Source organism: Myxocyprinus asiaticus, chromosome 32 (assembly GCF_019703515.2).
Source record: "Myxocyprinus asiaticus isolate MX2 ecotype Aquarium Trade chromosome 32, UBuf_Myxa_2, whole genome shotgun sequence".
NCBI lineage: Eukaryota > Metazoa > Chordata > Actinopteri > Cypriniformes > Catostomidae > Myxocyprinus > Myxocyprinus asiaticus.
This window is the reverse complement of record NC_059375.1, coordinates 28,574,393-28,594,105: the sequence shown is the minus strand read 5'-3', so window position 1 is coordinate 28,594,105 and position 19,713 is coordinate 28,574,393. Positions and strand designations below refer to the sequence as shown.

The 19,713-nt window shown below is 37.3% G+C and overlaps 1 protein-coding gene across 3 annotated transcripts in view; it reads right to left on the bottom strand.

Annotated features, from left to right (window-relative positions):
• The window catches only part of LOC127422933 (TANK-binding kinase 1-binding protein 1-like), a 71,046-nt gene extending 52,090 nt beyond the window's left edge, over positions 1–18,956 (bottom strand). For all 3 annotated transcript variants that reach the window (XM_051666800.1, XM_051666798.1, XM_051666799.1), the window contains exon 1: positions 18,706–18,956. The gene's annotated coding sequence lies outside the window, so the exon portion shown is untranslated. The remainder of the gene's footprint in view (positions 1–18,705) is intronic.
• Positions 18,957–19,713: the final 757 nt, after the last annotated feature.

Below are 19,713 nucleotides of genomic sequence, written 5' to 3'. Positions count from 1 at the left end.
CTGGGCAGGTATTCTATTAAAAAGCAGGTATAAAAAGGGATATAATTCTCAGAACCCAAGTGAAAATAGACATCATAAAACAATATCATACATACGTACACAAACAAAATGACAATATCTTAAAAGCATATTTGATTCACAATTGATGACAATTATGGAGTATGATCACACTGTTGATTTTCCTTTAACCATGATTTTAAAGTGCATATGAATGAGCGATAGGTTTTACAAGCCCTGGTCTGAATTGCTCTCACAGCAAAACTGGACTGTCCAAAAGCTGATCTTCGCATAGGTACTTCCAGTCCCCTCTAACAATGGATCTGGTGGATTTACCCGTTATCCGTTGTTTAATAAAATCTGTGAGAGGAGGAGGAGCTAACCCATGCAAGATTTTATATACAAGACAAGAATCTGTTAATATAATTAAATTAACCCAGCTCAATAGATCTTGATTTTGAATAGATTGACAGTAATGATATCTATTTGGCTTCATGTCCAGCACCTTGAGAGACTGATGATATACTGATTGTACACATTTAAGAGTTACATACGTGGCTTGGGCCTAGCTAGTTAAGCAATATGTAAAATGTGGGATGATCATTGCATTAAAATACAATGTTGCTGCTTTGATTGAAAATAAACAGTTTCTGGTATATCGAAAATTTGATAAGTTCAACTTTTCCATGTTTATAACTTTCTTAACATGCATTTTGAATGTAAGGTTAGAATACACAGTGATACCGAGATACTAAAAATACTTTTTACCCAAGATATAAACGTCTGGTTCAGAATCATTGGTTTGTCTCTTAGTAAAAAAAACATACAAACTGTTTTCTTTACACTGAGGTTGAGACAGGAATCACTAAGCCATTGTGCAATACATGCCATCACAACAGTGAGTTAACGGGTGGCTTGTTGTTTAGTCTTTGCCTACACATAAACCACAGTATCGTCTGCATACATCTGCACCTCACATTCACTGCAAACAGTGGGCAAATCATTGACAAATAAATTAAACAAGAGAGGTCCAAAAATGGATCCCTGAGGTACACCAATATCATAATGAAGGGCCGGAGACAACTCTTATCTTTACTCTCTGGATCCTTCCGTCCAAGTATTACTCTGTCCATTTAATTGCCTTGGGTGTAAAATTGAACCTTGACAACTTTGTAAGAAGACTACTATGGTCAACTGTGTCAAAGGCCTTTCTTAGATCTAAAAATATGGCTCCCAACTACTCCACCCTCATCTAATTTCAATTTAACATTCTCTAGAAAAGAAATATTTGCCGTTTCTGTTGAATGATTGACTCTAAAGCCAAACTGCTTTGGATGTAATCTAAAAGGGCTGTTGTTAAGGTGGGTGGAAAGTTGTTCCGCTACATGCTTTTCAATGATCTTCGACGCAACAGGCAATATACTGATAGGTCTATAATTATTTGATGAATCACCATTTTTAAAAACAGGGGTTATTATTGATGTTGTCCATGCCTCTGGGAAAATTCCTGAATTTATAGACTCATTAATAATATTTGTTATTCGGCCAGATACTCCAAATAGTCCCAGACAGATATGTTTTGGTGGAAGGTTGATCATTCCTGGTGCCAAGATTGAATTTTTTGTAGCCTCCCAGCATGGCCGTATTGATACCATTAATAATATTGAGATGTAGCCCACAATAGTGATGGTAGACCAAGCATCTAGTGCTGCTGGATTTTCCCTTAGGACTTTGCTAAATTTCCTTGGCCGCAATAGACTCAAGAAGCCTTTTTTTATGGATGTAAACTTTGTAGGAGCAGCACCTGCCACACTGCACACCTCTCTGTCGCCCATCTTGTTACACCATGTTCATGGTTAGTTGCTTTGGATAAAGACATCTGACAAATGCTGACTTGTTAAGAATAACTCAATATAGACTGGGCCTCTGTGTGGACCATGGTGATAGCATACAGTAACTCCTCTGTTTGGAGAGAAGATGGGGCTGGCATGAGTTGGTATGAGCATCGACAAAACTGAGTGGGTGTTGCAGAGAGATTCTGATTGAGCCTGGTGGGAAAATCAGAGCTTTTATGCATGTATTTTTACAATGGAGTAGGAGTAGGAGTGTATCCAGGCAGATATCGATTCTACAGCAGTCACAACTGCAAACTGGAGAGTCATGTGCTAATATTTGGATATATCAATTCTGGTATCATGTGCCCTAATAGATAAGCAGCATATAATGTTTAAATAGGCAGCTCACTAGGGTTTGGAACAGAGCAAGGCCCTATAAACCCTAAGCCTGATTTCTAGTGTGAATGGAAGTTGATGTACTGATATATGTGTGGATCGCACATCTAATTCATCCAAAGAGAGTAGATGGGAAGAGAGACTAATGGCAGACAGTGGAGGGGCAGTTTGAGGACCGAATTATCAAAAACATTGGCTTGCTCTTCTGGAATTCACTCTCTTCATATATGTGTGTGTCAGTGTTTCAGCTATGTGTGTTGATATATTATTGCATATAAATATTGCATATATATTATTGATATAAAATGAAAGCTCTGAAATGTCCATCGCAAGGACATTTAGCATTTTCAGTTAATGTCTCCAAAACATTCACACTAGAAATCAGGCTTAGGGTTTATAGGGTCTTGCTCTGTTCCAAACCCTAGTGAGCTGCCTATGCAAGCAGTATTTTAAGGCATCATAGGTGTGCTCCCAACTTGAAGGCTGTTCCAGAAGTTAGGTATCTTAATTATAATTAGCCACATCCATATTAATCACTGGAGTGCAGCATCATAGTTTCCCTGGTACCGCGTTGCACTTCTGTCTTACTGGACAATTCGGATGAAGTATCATTATATGGGCAATGCCAGCACTAAAAGCAAAACAAAACGTACCCTGCAGCGCTTTCATGTAGAGTTTAAAATGGCGTGAATTATGTGAATGCGGCTTCACTATTGCTGTAGCAAAGTGGATGGCCACAGCCTACCATTTTATTACTGTAATATTGTGGAGGATGAGGGTTTTACAGAGTTAATGCCCATTGCAATAAATACTGAACAAATAGGGACTACCCTTAGAAAAAAAGCTAGAGTTCTGACAAACTTGCTGCAATTTCCCAACCCATAATTTTCACATGCAAATGAGCATGTGATTCGCTGCAAATGTTTGCCAGAAGTGTTCAGCTCTTCACCGCTAGTGGTGAACCTGCATTAAGCCTTTGATGACAATGAAATATTTGCTGCAAAGCTCATTTGCATGTGAAAATAAGTTTGCATCAAGTTTGCCAGAACTCAAAATTTTTGTAAGGGTAATTCTTTTAATTAGTTAACCTTTCAATTAGACTTTGGGAAATGTAACTTAAATGTGTGCTATTTTAGTGCATTTCTATCTTTATACACTGGAATGCTTTGTTTGGAAAAATTAAATAAAGCATTATTTGTACATATTGTTTAGTTTTCTTTTCTATGAAGGAACTAAATGCATTTTGACAAAAAAAAAAAAAAAAAAAAAAAGTATACTGTATATCGTCTCGGTTATGTACATAACCTCGGTTCCCTGAGACAAAGGGAAAGAGACATTGCGTTTGCTAACGCATATGGGGAGTGTCCTTCCACGCGACCTAGTTGAATCCTCTCTACAATAACGGCAATATTCTATTATTGGCTATGGTGTTTGAGTCCCACCCTTTTAGGCGCAAAGCTGTTTGCTATAAAAGCAGGCGCGCAAACACCATTCCTCAGAATTTTCTGACTGAGGGACAAGGAGTGCATCGCTCGCACCTCAAAAGAACTCTGAGTCTTGTAGTGCAGCCAGTGTTCACAATGTCTTGTTCCCTTCGTCTCAGGGAACCAAGGTTACGTAGGTAACCGAGACGTTCCCTTATGACTCAGTACACTTGACATTGTGTTTGCTAACGCATATGGGGAACAGGATCCCATCACGCCGCACTACACACCATAACCTTCCAGAGAGGAAACATGACACCGCAGTCCCGCGGGACGGCAAACGACATAAGTATGCTGCCAAATGAGTGACCCTCATGTTGGGCCAGGAGGGGAGCACTCAGAATGAATATATGAACTACAGTCATATAGTATTAATTAACCCCTTCACGAACCCAGTCGGGAAGAGAGTTTATTTATAATGAAAGTGCTTGTGACTTTATGGTAAATTACAATGGCCTGAATGCAGGTGGTTGTGTAAAATGATGGGCAGCCCATACTTAAAGGGATGGGCATAAGTATAGGTTTGGCAAACGAAATAGCAAGCACTCTAAACAGAGAGGACTTGTGAAGAGAGAGACATTATGTCTAGGTTGTAAAACCTTGCAAATGTGTTTTGAGAATACCATCCTGCTGCAAAACATATGTCTTGTAAAGACACACCGTTCGACCATGCCCATGAGGAGGCCATGCCTCTAGCTGAGCGTGCTTTAACACCAATTGGGCAAATCTTACCCTGCGACTCGTAAGCCAGGGCAGTCGCATCAATGATCCAGTGAGAAAGTCTATGCTTGATGATGTACATTCCTTTCATGCATCCTCCATTGCACACAAAGAACTGATCAGACAGTCTGAAATGCCGGGTGCGCTCAACGTATGCATATAGTGCCCACACAGGGCATAACAAATGCAAGGATTGTTCCTTATCTGAATTAAATGGAGGAGGGAAAAGACCGGGGCCAAACTCCAGAAATGAATTGTCATTTGATAGTGCATATAAGTCACCGACCAGTTTTACTGAGGCCAGAGCCAGCAGGAACACTGCAGGGAAGAGGACAGTCTCTTCTTGTAGTGCCGATACTTCACAGAGTCGAGATGACCATTTTGTGTTCCAGTGTGTAGATGTCATGAAGCGATGGTGCGAGGTTAGTTACGTCGACTGCACAAGTAGAACCTGAAATTCATTTTTGGTCCAAATAACACTTAAATGGTTGTTAATATCTGTCTAGATCACTGGTTTCTGTTAGTTTTATATTGTGTCACAAGACCAGAAGCAGAAAACAGGCAATTAGAGTCTTGATGGCGTGGCCCTGTGGTTGCTCAGGAAAACTGTGGATAGAGGCAAATTTAAACTTTCAACTTGCAGCTTTCAAAATCTGCAATTAATCAACTGACAGCACACATTTTTATGCTACATAGAATATTGCACCATTAGCTTAGCAACTTGCTAACGTCAAACTCTGTTGAAATCAATTGCAAGTCAATGAGTTGCAGCCTATGTAGAGCATTCTAAATCACTAAGTCACTTCTGAGTTTCCATGAGGTTAGGATGCTGCCTTAGAGAGCAGCTCTGCCCTGCAAAGGCCAATAGGCCAACACTGAAACTGAGAAATATGGCTTCAGAATTACTTGCTTTCACACTTGGTTCGATTGCTTGGACTGAACCCGAGTTCATTTTCTCCCGTTGCCCCTGCTGGTCTCTGTTCACATTATATTATTTGGGTCTGAACCGTGGTCCGATTACATCATCAACATGAGTACAAGCAACAGCTGTTTACCAATGTAACTAGGTAACAACTCGAGAAGACATCACTGTGTTAAGTGAAGTGTTAAAATTTGTCTCTTTGGATTTATTACGAAAATCTGCCACGCACAGAAGAACTCTTGAGTTTGTCTGCTGCGGATGCATTAAATGTGCAATGATGTAATGAATATTAGTGTTTGTCTGCCACGAGCCCGCGAATGCGTTGTAAGAGATATGAAGAATTTGAGCTGCTCTCTGAAGTGGATTTATTTGGAGACAAGCAGTGATGAGAAATGCATTATACCACAATAATTGCGATCTCAAGCCAGTAAAGTCGCGTATTATACGTCATCACAAGTGGTTCACTTGTGAACCGTACCAGATTTCACATGAACTGCACCCCAGACCACCCTTTCAAGCATATCTGGGTGCTGTTCGTGGGTACACACCCGAGTTCGGAAATAAGCATCCATATTATCACAACGAACCAAACTTTGATGTCATACGACCCCAGGTGTGCACCAAAAGTGCTAATATGAAAGCACCCATAGTTTAGTGTGGACTTTTTAGTTTATAGTTTTTGCCCTCTGTTTTCTCTGAATCTAAGCATAGTGAGCACAACCTGTCTGTCACAGGACAGATCATATTCAAACAGACCTGATTTCGGTAAAAAAAAAATTTCATAACTAAATTTTGAATAAATGTGTAGTTACTGCATTTTGCCTTTGCATCGCAGGGCTGCCTATGTAGGCAGCAGATAGCAAATTAGTTGTAATATAGCTTCTATAAATATAGTGAGATACAGAGAGACAGACATAGAGAAAGAGGAACGAAAGAGACTGAGACATGAAAGAGAGAGTAGTGAGGTAAGAAATAAACACTTGTCTCTGATTAAACAGCCATAAACTGGGTGTTACAAAAAGGATGGGTAACGCTTTAGATTACAGCCCGCAATTTACAGTGTAAGTACACCAAATTTACAGCGTACCTTTTTTGTATTAATAGTGTAACTACACAGTATGTACTTGTAGGTATAAGGGAACAATAAGCAAAGTTTGGGGAATAGAGGGGTAACAACCTGGAAAATTACAAATAATTTATACTGTAAGTATTTTATAACTAAGGGGTAACTATTCTAATATTACGTGGTATATGACCTTATACTATGCTCAACAACAGTCTTTGAGAGCAATTAAGCAAGAACATACACAGCGTACCTTTTTGTAATAATAGTGTACCTACACATATAGGCTACTGTAGGTATTTTTTAACTACGGGGTACATACTCTATTATTACAGGATACATGAGTTACCTGTAACTGCATGGAACAAGAGGGTAACAAGCATCACTTCAATTTACAGCCCGCAAATGTTGCATTTACCCTTAACTACATGGAAAAAGGGGGTAACAAGTTGGACTTACACTGTAACAACACGGAACAATGGTATATTTACACAGTAACTAAATAAAAATGTTTTGCAATAGTTCTAATTTTGCTTGCCTTGTTTTCCCTAGTTGCCTTGCCTAGTTTTAATTTTGCTTGACGATCCAACTAAATCCTCTTCATAGAAAGTGCCATAAGCAATTAGCAATTGCCCCATAATATGATGAAAAGGATGGGATGTGCCTAGCGACTAATGTCAAGCACAGTTCCTTTCAAAGTCAGTGTAATGGATGAAGCTGAGGAAAAAAAAACAGCTTGAGTGTTGAAAAAAGGATGCTATCTGTGTAGCAATCATTACTGTGGTATTAGAGCAAGTGCAGAGAACAGGAAAAACTGATTCTGTAGACCAGTGCAGAAAAGGGTATTACTGAGAAACACAACAACAACAAAACAAATGCAAGCAAAACTGAAAAATGTTAAGAGAGACTGAAGCGCTGCCACACAGTCTTTTTGGAACTGAAGCTCAAGTGAATTGTTTCAATGTAGAGATGTGTACATGTGTTACAGGAAGAAATATGTTGTTGGTTGCATGTGACAGCTTTTTTCTGTTGTATGCTTTATGTCTGTATTGTGCTGTTGCAAAAATATGAGGTCTCAGTCAGTTTATTCTTCGATAGTTGAGTGTCCATAGGCATTATTTTTTATTATTCTTTTTTTATCAACATCAAGATTTTAGGTTAAACTTTGTATAAATATATAAGGGAAAGTGTATCTCTTAGGTCCTGTGACTAGTCACCATTTAGTTTTCACAATTTTTTATCGTTTGCATTCAATTCTCCTGCTGTGTGACAACTTAATTTTTAATAGTGCAACTATTGTTTGTAGTCTGTAGTGTCTATGAGGTCATTAAAGGTACATGCATAATGATTTAAAAGAATTAGTCAAATAATTTTATATGTAGTAGCATGTCACACTGCAGGACATGTAAGCTTTCCAAAAGCGTTTCATGACAACTATCCGCATATTGAAAATTGCATCATAGCAACATAATAATTTTGTCTAAAAAAACTTGTTTTATTCGCCAAAGTTATTCTGCCATTTTCTAAAGACAAAACATTATCTAGAATGTGCATGCTATTATATGTGTTTGTGCTAACATGTGCACACTACTAAATATATGTTTGTGTGAATGTATGTATGGGTGTTTGTTTGTTTGCATGCGCACATGTGTACATTGTGAAATGCTTGAGTCATGCTTGTTTTTTTTACATACAGAATGTGTCATATCAGCGAGCTAACATCATGATACTGCCTCTCTCACTTATCCAATCATCAACCAAAAATTCTGTTCTTCTTGTTTCTTGGAGTGTTGCGTGATCAACCATCCCTAGAGCCACTCCTTCAGATCCTTCCTTTTTTTTTTTTTTGTCGAGAAAGAAAGACAGAGCAGATGCTGATCACCCTGTGCGTGCATGTGACGTCAGAGCCCACCTGCCTGTCTCTGATTGTGTCTGAGGCATTCACTGGAAAATGCTCATTGTTCATCTCTGCAGGGTTCACTGGCATGGGTGTGAGACTATAACATCCTTTGGTAATGCTTTAGATTACAGCCCGCAATTTACAGCGTAAGTACACCGAATTTACAGCATACTTTTTTGTAATAATAGTGTACCTATAAATTACTTACGTGTAGGTATAAGGGAACAATATGCAAAGTTTGGGGAATAAAGGGGTAGCAACCTGAAATATTACCTGAAAATAATTTATACTGTAAGTATTTTATAACTAAGGTATAACTATTCTAATATTACGTGGTATGTATGACCTACTATGCTACACAACAATCTTACGTTTGCGAGCAATTTAGCAAGAACATACACTGCGTACCTTTTTGTAATAATACATAGGTATTATATTATAATATATTATAATATATATTATTAAAATCTATCTATCTATCAATCTATCAATCTATCTATCTATCTATCTATCTATCTATCTATCTATATATATATATATATATATATATATATATATATATATATAAAGTGTATTGCATACAGTCCATCTCAGCTGTGAGATGGGTGCGGTCCCCCACATCCCAAAAGAGTATAGGGTACAAATTAGGGCCTGAAACTCTTAAACAAAATTACGTTTTTTGTTTTTTTTTTAAAAATGGTTAGTAAAAGGAGGTGTTTGACATTCACAAAATGTTGATCTAAAAACTTAGGAGGTCAAACTTAATATTATTTGAGCTGTTTTATTGTCTATTGATATTAAACTGTATTTGATATTTATTGCAATTTCCCCCATCAAAATAACATTACAATGAATAATAATAATAACAACGCAAGAATGGTAAACAAATTTTGCCTAAATTTACTCACTAAGGGCTATCTAGTTTGGGACCAAATGTTGGTTATATTTTGATGAATTAAAGAAAAATATTAGTTTGATCTTTTTTCTTACAACTTGAGATAACAGGGTTAAATTTTTGTGCTTGTTGAATGCAGTCAACATTATTTGTATTTCTTTTATTATTTTTTACTTTAATACTTTAAAATGTACTTTATTACTGTTATTTATTATTATTTATTTCAACATTATTATTTACTTCCAAATGTGATGTAACTTTTTGGGTGTCACAATTATATGGAATGTTACTTTTTTGTAATGGGGGAACTAATACAGCAACAGGGATTCATGCAAAATGTATGGCACAGCTATTACGTTTTTGGTAATTAAAATTAGTTCATTAAAACAGTTTTTACTACAATGAATTAAATATCAATTCAACAGATTAGTATGTAAAGTAAAATGATGAAATTGATGAATGATTGTAATTGTTGTAAACAGTCGAGAATGTCAAGACCTCTGAGGTGGGACAGGCCAAAATCACTTTTTTTTAAGGATACAGACATTTTATGTGTTAAAAACTAGCTATTTTTTATGCTAAGTTAATTTATGTTAGATTATAGTTTTTCTAACCTATCTAATAATTCTCAACACAAAAACATGGGATTTGCACCTCAAATGCTTTAAAAGGCAAGCTTGGGAAACCAATGTGTACAGTATTCTTGGAATTTGCCTAATAACTCTACTAGTTTATTAGTGACAATGCTATGCTTCTGTTTGCAATATCCTTCATTCCCCTAATAGCATCTCTGTCAACAATGTGCACTGCCAGAGGGAGGGAAAGACAGGATGAGTGAGAAAGAAAGAAAGTGAGAGGAACACTGCAGAAAGAGCACTATAGAATGAGTGGACTATTTTTAGGGCCACCTGGGGGAATCTTAGCAGTACAGCACCGATTGCAATGCAAGTGGGTAACCTTGTTTTCCTTGAGAGAGAAACGAAAATATTTCCAGCCAGGGGTAAAGAGCCATGTCTAGCAAACACACACTGTCTGTGTTCTTTTTCTACTGTCATCTGTTTCTCCTCCTCTGTCTTTCGCATCATCCTACTTCTGTCAATTTTCTCTCTCCTCTCATCTTGTTACGTCCTCGCTAGATTCATTTTTCAACCTAATGTGTGTCTCATAAACCCGCCCTCCCCCTCGCTCTCCCCCACCTCCCCTTTCTCCACTAATTGCGCTTTCTCGTTTATAGATACACAGATATATTACATTACGCCTCCACGGAAAGGCCTTGTACTTTGTGTGGGCCACTGAAGCCATCATTTTACAGAACAATTACATCACTTTCACACAGTCGACCCATTAGCTAGGTGGTCTTCTTTGATAATTGGAAAATTACAAAGCTCGGATTTGTACGGCATATTGCAAGCGCTACAAGACATTATTGAGGGCAACAATGCTACGCAACTCAGTAACACTTACTGTAGCAAATGCTTCCAAAGAGACGGTTGTAACTTAAAAGCATTGGGTAAAAACATGTCTGAAAACATTGTAACGGTCATGCAAGCAACACCACAATCCATATCTCCTGCAATGCAGCACAAAATTGCACATAAAGGCCTGCGGTGTGTCATTCATAACTGTTCCAAGTCAGATTCAAATGAGGAATCAAACAGGAGACTGCAGCTCATTTGGCTTGCTTATGGCCAGCCATCTCTTAGAGAGTGACTTTACTGCATAGAAGAGTGTGAAGGTCATCATCTCTGATTTCAGTTATCTAAGATAAATGGCAATACATAAAGGGGGCTTGGATGGAAAACGACCCAACAAATAGTACTCACTGCTCACAGTCTGTTCTGCATTCGTAGACCACCTGATGCTTTTCATGGACTGTGATGATGCGTTTCCACCTTATTTTGCAGTGTAGATCAAGCAAACTTTATATATATATATATATATATATATATATATATATATATATATATATATATATATATATTTTGTAAATTTATAACATTATTCTTTGTGTTAGTTTACCCTAAATTAGTAAAAAAAAAAAAAAAAATATTTACCACAGCTGCAATGAGGTTTCAAATTCAACTGCTGAGGGAATGACAATTTGGCATCTTCTCTCTTCTAACTGCTGTAATCCACCGCTCTCTTAATTTTCCTCTTATGGAAACGGAAAGTTCCGAAAATGTAATAGTGGCACTACAGTGCCAAAGCAAGTTAAACTAGATACTGTATCTACAAGCAGAATTGTATATTACACTTTTATTTTTTCTGTTTTCTGTAGAACTATTTAGGAAGACTACAGCACCATTATTTAAATTACTTTTACCACATCTGCCTAATATGTGTCACGAGCACACTCTGCTCTCTCTCCCTCACTCCATCAGTCACCCACTCTCACTCGCCTGAGTGTTAATCATGCACACCTGCAGCTCATCATCACCCTGTTTGGACTTGCACTTAAACCCCACACTCACACTCAGTCAGTGCCTGGCCTTGTTGAAGGTACCTTGGACTCCCTTTTTTCTCTGCTGCAGTGGAATACTGCTTTTCTCTTTATTACTTACCTGATTGTCAACGATACAAGATAAGTGACTCTGAGGATTCTGAGAATATGGCATACCTACTCACCTGTGTTAACCTCAGCTGTTTGTCAACGATCTGCTCCAGACGTGCAAGATAAGTGACTTTGTGAAACCTGAGTTTACTGCTTATCTACTCACCTGTTTGAAACTTGCCTGTTATACAATGGATCTCTCTGAATGTGCTTGAAATGTGACTTTGACAACTCTGAATGTACTTTGTCTTGATATACAAACCTGCTCCTCAGTTTATGAAAGTGACATGTTGGTTTGGAATTAACCATTTGTGGATCTGTGCCTTCTGCCTTCATTCACTGTATGACCAAAGACTGCATTCAAAGACTTTGTACCTTACCTGAATATTCACCTCACTTTGCTTACCTGCGTTTCCTGTGTTCAGTGCAATAAACTCCCACATCTGTGTTCATCTCAGCTCCTGTGCCACTAAACAGCATGTAAACACTTTACATGTTGTTCAGACAGTCTCTTTCTGACTAAGTATGTGCAGGGCTGCAGTTAGGAATTCTTGAAACTGGTACAAAATGTGTACAGAAACCCCCCCCCTCCCATTCGGTTGTCCAACTCCTTGTATTTTATGTTAAAATGGTACAAGATTATCCTACTGAAATGCAAGTGATATCAAAAGCATTAGGTTGGAAGTAATCCGAAAATAATTGGATTGGATTACTGCAAGATTACGTTACTGATTGCAATTTTTGTCATGTAATTTGTAACCAGTACCTGATCAAAATTTAGAAGTAATCTACCAGCATTGTGCAAGACTAAAAACAAGAGGCAAAGTTGGATAAGAAAACGATTTGAAGAAAATGGAAAGATGGGGGGAGGTAATATGCTGCTAGCAGCATCAGCATTTTGAAAGGGAAAATACAAAGGGCATCCTTCTGTCTTCCAAACCATATCCAGAGTTCATTCTAAAGGAAGCTCAGACTGTAAATCTGCCTTGACTGTGCCTGGATGATAAATTACTACCTATAAAATGACAAGATGCTGGAGTGTTTGGTTGGGCTTCAATCAGATGACCGTAACATTGATATTGACCCGCATTCACCATGTGTTGACGCAGCAGTATGGTGACACGGTGATGAATGCAAACCGCAGAAACAGCATAAGGACGGGGGCAGGATGGAGATGTCATCTCTGAAAAATCACTCCATGTGCTTGACTCTATGTTGAAGTATTCAAAAATGAGAAACTGCTTCCTGCCAAACAGCCGGGACTCTGCGATCCAGCAATCAATCAGCTTTGTCAAAACGGCTTCAAACTGCAAATCTCAAAGCTCATATGCTGCATGTCTCTGTTTGCTGGGAATATCACAAGCTGTATTTTTTGTTATGCAACAGATTTAATTGTCTGATTTTAATTAAATGTTTCTTTTTAGTAGCTAACAACCTGTCTTGCCATGGTTTAGATGCTTGCACAGTGCCAAACCACCACATACAGTACATGATTAATCTGTTCCAAAACATATCACTCAACTTTTTTTTTTTTTTTTTGGCCCTCTAGCGGTTAAATAAAACTTCAAATGTGTCTTGCGGAAGAACATTTGTTTTGGTAATGACGCAAGTTGTGCTTCGGTTCCGCTCCTCTGCGCGGATGAATATGGTTCGAGGCACCGGTGTACACATGGATAACAGGATATCAGAGTGAAATGGACAAATAAATATCGAAAGAAAGGAAAAGACGGATATCCGAAAACATGTTATCTGAGCAGGTAAGTGCCATATCTTAAGTTGTTGTTTTGACTCATTGGAAACATTGATGTTTTGAAATAAATGACGTTACAAAAGTTAGGTAACGTTCGTTAACATTAGACATAATGATTGCTAGTCTGATAAGGTCAAATGTTGTGACGGTTTTTATAACTGCAGGATATTCTGTCCAAATAGACCACAGTAGTAACTAATTTATAGATTGTCATTGTTACCAACCAGTGGTCAACATCATTTCAAGACTCACATCCTTGGCAAGCCTAGAACTAAAGGAGTTATTTAAATTATTGCCGTTATAAAGAAAAATACATGCGTGTGCTAGCAAGTGAAAAGTTCTGCACCGACTGCAGTATAATTATTGTATTTCACTAAATTCACACAGACGTGTGTGTGTGTGTGTGTGTGTTATTACACAACTATACATAAACCATATCAATAAAATATCTTGCCTGTTGAGGAAGAAAGCCATCTCTGGGTCGCTTTTAAATCCTTTCAGTTGTCGCCACCTCTGAAAAGCCAAGCTGATGTTGATTCGGATTTCATTATGGACTGTCACTTTCCCTTTTTGCTTGTAGACTCTGCTCTGTTTGGGATTTCTTTGTTTTTACAACCGGTGATTCCCCGGAGGTTTGGTGTTTTGAATGTCACAACGAACGAGAAAAATTTACCAAACTTTCAGCTTCACGCTACTCCCACAGCATACACGCGCTACAGTAGCCGGAGCTTATTTTCTCTGTGTACGGATATGACATGAACATGCATGGGCAAATGACGTATGTAGGCAATTTCCTGTGAAATCTGTCCCGACAGCTCTAAAATATAAATCATTATTATAGGTTTATCGAAGTGGTGGTGTTTGGGTTTTTTTTTTTTTTTTTTTTTGTTTTGTTACATAGTCTAGCTTTAATTTAAATTCTCAAGCAACACAATTCTAGAACATTTTATCACAACTTTCTATCCATTTAAATTTGTAAAATTAAAGTTTACTTAATCAATTTGAGTTGGGATGACATTAATACTACTTGTGGCGTTTAATGTAACATTAGTGAAACTGGGCAGGGGATTTCAATTTCACAGCATGATTTTCATGGGACTGGATAGGGAGTAAATGTTCAAATTAACTGTTTTGTTTTTGTGCAAGATTACTATACTGCAAAGGGGAATACTTGCTAGTGTTTAATGTTTTGTTGAGATTTAGAGTATGTTATGTTTGAGTTTTAGGGGTTAACATTATGGTGAAGAGTGGAGCTTGAGCTTACAATGAGGACAGGTACTGTAGATGTCGCACATGGAATCGATTGCTCGTTTCATTAAGTGAATGCTGTGCTAACCATACCATAATTATTAAACTACACTATGTAGTGCTTCCAACAGCACGTATTTAACATGCTAACATTCACTTTCACTAGTTAGTGCAAAAATAAATAAAAGAAATGTATTTAAGTTACACTGACATGTCTAATTTTGTAGGGTTTACCCAATTCTGCTAGTTTGCTACAACATTTGTATTGAGATTACATAGTAATTTTAAGTTAAGAAAACTAATTTCAAACATGTGGAACCACTGCCCACGATTGAATAAATTTCACCAAAAGCCTTTTTTTTTTTTTTTTTTTTTTTTTTTTTTTTTTTTGTGTGTATAGTGAGCTGACTCGCTGCCTACTGTATTCTGTACATAGGCAACTACCTTCTAAAGGTAACGTCCTAACAGAGAAAAAAAATTAATAAGTGACTGACTTGGAACACTACATAAACAGCAGCTCATGTAGAGCAAATCTGCATGGGAGACTCCTCTCACAATTGTTTCCAATAGAGTTTGACATTATGCTGCTAAGAAAACATTCAACATGTCATGCACAATGTGGGGCACCTTCTTAGAATTTTTCAGCATTGTATTGTATGAGTACATTTATAATGGACATTTCTCTCACTTCGCCTGTCTTCTTGAAACTATTTTTAACTGACCTCATCGCTATGAATTCTGGAGCTTCTTTTTCCATGTTGCCTTTGAATTTGGCCAAAAAGCATAAGTAAGATGACTTACATTTTGGAACAACTTCCCATCTGGAGCGCACCTATGAATCATGATTATCAGAATCGAATGGCCATGAATCATGATTATCAGTTCACGGGGTACTATTAAGTGTATTACAAGTGTGCATAATGAAGTGCTTATCTCTGTATTATTCATAGTTCAGTGCACTGAATCCCACTGGGAAAGATCTTTACAGTGAAATGTTCCACTTTAATGAAATCTATTTTAATTTGCTATACAGCTTTAGGAACAACTCATTGCCACCGTTGAGTTACAAAACATAATTAATGTGATCACTTCAATGCGTATGTAAGAAAATACTCCAATCAAATGCATATATAAGAGGCAACGGTTCGTTTTAGACAAGCGGTCTACTGATGAATGTTAAACTCAACAATTTATGCATTTGAAAACTAAGAAAAATGAGAAGATAATCAAGGCCAGATGAGGACTTTAATTGAGACTAAGGTCTTTGATTACTCTTCACCACTGGGTCACACGAATAAGCCATTTCACTTCTGCTGCACGATTAGGCATTTTAATAAATGTATTCAAGGTGAAAGTCAAATGTCCTAAATTATCTAAACTATGCATAGCTTTTTCATATGTTTAGCCCAATACTAAATTGGGCCATCTAACCATATGCGTGTGCTGAGGTCACAACCTCCCAACTTCAGATTTGAAAAGGCTCTAGTCCTTCTGGAGGAGACACAGGTGGCAAGGCTTTTCTACATTCACTTATGAACGACCCTCTTCTGATTTACAGCCTTCTGATCTGTTTCTTCAGTGCACCAATAAACTGGTATGAACTTACTGATTAACGGGTGGCCATTATTTTTTTTATAGATGGATAGCAAAACAAAGAGAATTCTGAGCATACATGGGAAAAAAAAACTATTAATGGAGACTGGATTTGATATATTTTTATAGGTTTAATTAGTCATGCCTTTTTGTTGTTAAAGGCAAAAAACCATGAATCATAATTACATGTTGCAACAAAGCTATGTGACTGGGAATAGTCGAGAGGCTAACGTGATTCACCTCCCAACGTCAGAGCCTTAAATTAGCTCCTGCAGACAGTCTCCCACCAGGAAAAATAAGTGGTGCTGCTAATTAAGTGCACAATAATCAAGTCAAGAGTCTAAACAGAGAGAAGACAGGGGCAGTGTCTGTGATATTACAAAGTCTGTCAATATTTATTTTCAAAGAATTTTTAAACAAAGTGATTATCTGCACTACATTGTAGGTGTAAACAGCACCTGCCACAAAGCACGGATATTTGCACTCCAATAGTCTGGTGAAAACAGAAATTGAAGACAAACTGCGCCATTAGTGCTGCTGCAGTGATGTGAGGCGTAATATGGACATGGTTGTGCTTTTTTTCATGTGGACGACCCATGTTCGATTCCATCTTTTTCCCATCCTTTTTCCTGTCTCCACAATTAATCTGTAATACTACTTATATTAATATTTTATTATTATTATTATAAAGGTTCATTCCCTTGCAGGGATTTGGTCATGGTAAATGTAATTGCATTAAAATCTTGTTTTTATATAATTAACCATGGTGTTACTACAGTAATGCGGTGTTAATACAGTAACCATGTTTAATTCTGTGGTTACTATTTTAAAAACATGACAGGGTTTTCCATCCTACATCGCTTTTCAATATTCTACCCAACTGTGAAAGCATAATGCCTGGCAGGAGCACAAATCAAGTAAACCAATGCTTGTCCAAAAGCATTATTTTGAGACTATTGCAGATTGCAAATAGCAGTTTTGAACTGAGACCTATGCTGACTTCACAGAAAACTGATGACGCCTTGAAAAAAAAAAATGCAATCTATTATTACAGAAGTCATTAAGTGCTTACAAAATGACAAATTATCAGGCAGCATCTATTGGATGTAGTAGCCTCACTCCACACTAATACATTGCCTTACTCAAAAGCTGGCACTCTTACAATACTTAATGGAAAACGTGTACTCTATTTCTATTCTGATACAAAAATCTATTTGTGATGGTTTTCAAAATATAAAGCTCTACCATTTCTGGGCATGCCATTCCTTTTCATCAAAATTCATTCTTTCTAAAGCCACATAACCTATTACAGACCGTGCGCATGGTTCAGCACCTGGAGCTGTCCAGTCCATCATTACAAATGACTGCATGCTAAAACCATCGAGACGATCTGGGCAAAATTTGTAGAACTTGAACCCTGTTTATAGCATCTAACTGGATTTAGCACTTTAAACAGGCGGTTTAAGAGTCGGTTGTTATGAACTAATGGGTGCCAGTGTTGAACAATGCAACGCTTTGAAGCAATTGTTAATTGGGATTTCCTATTCACTTGACACATCTGTTCACTTGAATGCGGCTGTGCAGGTAATGTTTTTGTCTCATTACACAACACAGCGAACCTGCTAATAATGTCAATGTTAGACCCCTATATTCTTTCAAATTTACCGGTGAAGTTTAGCTGTTTTCCAACATAACAGATTTTAATTTTAACGTCATATGGTAAACCGAGTTCCTCTCTGTGATAAATGGCAAAACTAAGCAATGGAATGTCATCTTTAACGAGGCTCCACAGTAAGGAAAAAAGTTATTTATATGTTGTACAGGACAAACCATTCGTTGCGTTATTTTTCGTCATTGACGGGTTAATCATTCTAATAAATCAGATACTGACTGCTTGAAATAATTCTAAAAATATATTTAGCATGGTTGTATAATCTGGATCCTTGGTGATTTCATATAATTTCGATTCGATGAAGTGTGGTTTTATTAGTTCAATTTGACGATCTACTTGCAGCAGCTGAGCAAATGCTGACGTCTCAACCACACGCGTCTCCTTTAAGACAGCCTTTTGTTTCAAAACTGCTCGTTGTATTTACACTAACGAAGAACTGCAAAAGGGAGCTATACGAAAATATGTAAATGTACTGTCAAGGCATATTTTAGATGTAACGCTTCTTGTGTCGCTTTGCCTTGCATTTACACGGACATTTGTAGAGCACTCTGTAAAACATGGCTGTGCGCTGTTTGCCACTGTATAGCCCATAATGATGTAGATGTAGCTCACACTGCAATACTCCAACCATGCATACCAAAATATACATTCCATCAAAAATAAAGGTAAGAACACTCACGGTGTTTCGTCAATCGGTCCTTGGTTGTCATGTCTTGAGTTAAGGGCCAGGCACAGCAGAAGTGCTTGTTAATTGTGTAAGCCGGATCCCCGCTGTTCTCCGCTGCTGTTGTTGCTTCAGTTCTTCTCAGCTGCGCTCAGTAAGAGAGATCAGAGTGTTTGCGCGCCACTGCTGAAGATTCGTCTCTTGCTGCTACAAGCGTCACAGTTAGGAGGTCAACATAAAACATCACCAACAAAGACTGCGCAGGAATACCTAGCCCTCATTTTCTGCTGAGACTGACTTGACTTCCTGGTTATTTGGGGTCCCAGAGACTCTAAGTTATATATAGAGATAAAATAGTAATTTAGAAATTAACCTATTGCTGTCCCATCAAAAACAGTAAATAATGTAATCTGACCCAATTGAAAGAAGACATACTGTATTATTGAATCTCTAACCGTTTTACCATAAAGTATAGCACCTTTCAGAAAGGTGACTGTTATTCAGTAAAGTATTCTGTTTGGGATCAGTTGGACTTGAACCAACAAGAACACTGTGCTGAAAAATATATAAAAACAAATCCAAATGGCCTAGATAGATAGACAGAAACAATGCTACATTGTGTGCACACTTCACAGAATCACAACATAAGATATGTTTTGGCATTTATTCATGTTTTATAATTGGGGCCTCAGAAAGGCAGTACTATTGTAACTTTGTCCATGGAAAACTTTTGAAACATTAAAAAAAAAATAAAGGGTAACACTTTACAGTAAGGTTCCCTTTGTTAACATTAGTTAACAACATTAGTTAACATGAACTAACAATGAACAATACTTTTACAGCATTTATTAATCTTAGTTGATGTTAATTTCAACACATACTAATACATTTTTAAAATCAAAAGTTGTTTGTTAACATTAGTTAATGCACTATGAACCTACATGAACTAACAATGAACAGTTGTATTTTTATTAACTAACATTAACAAAGATCAATAAATGCTGTAAAAAATGCATTGTTAAT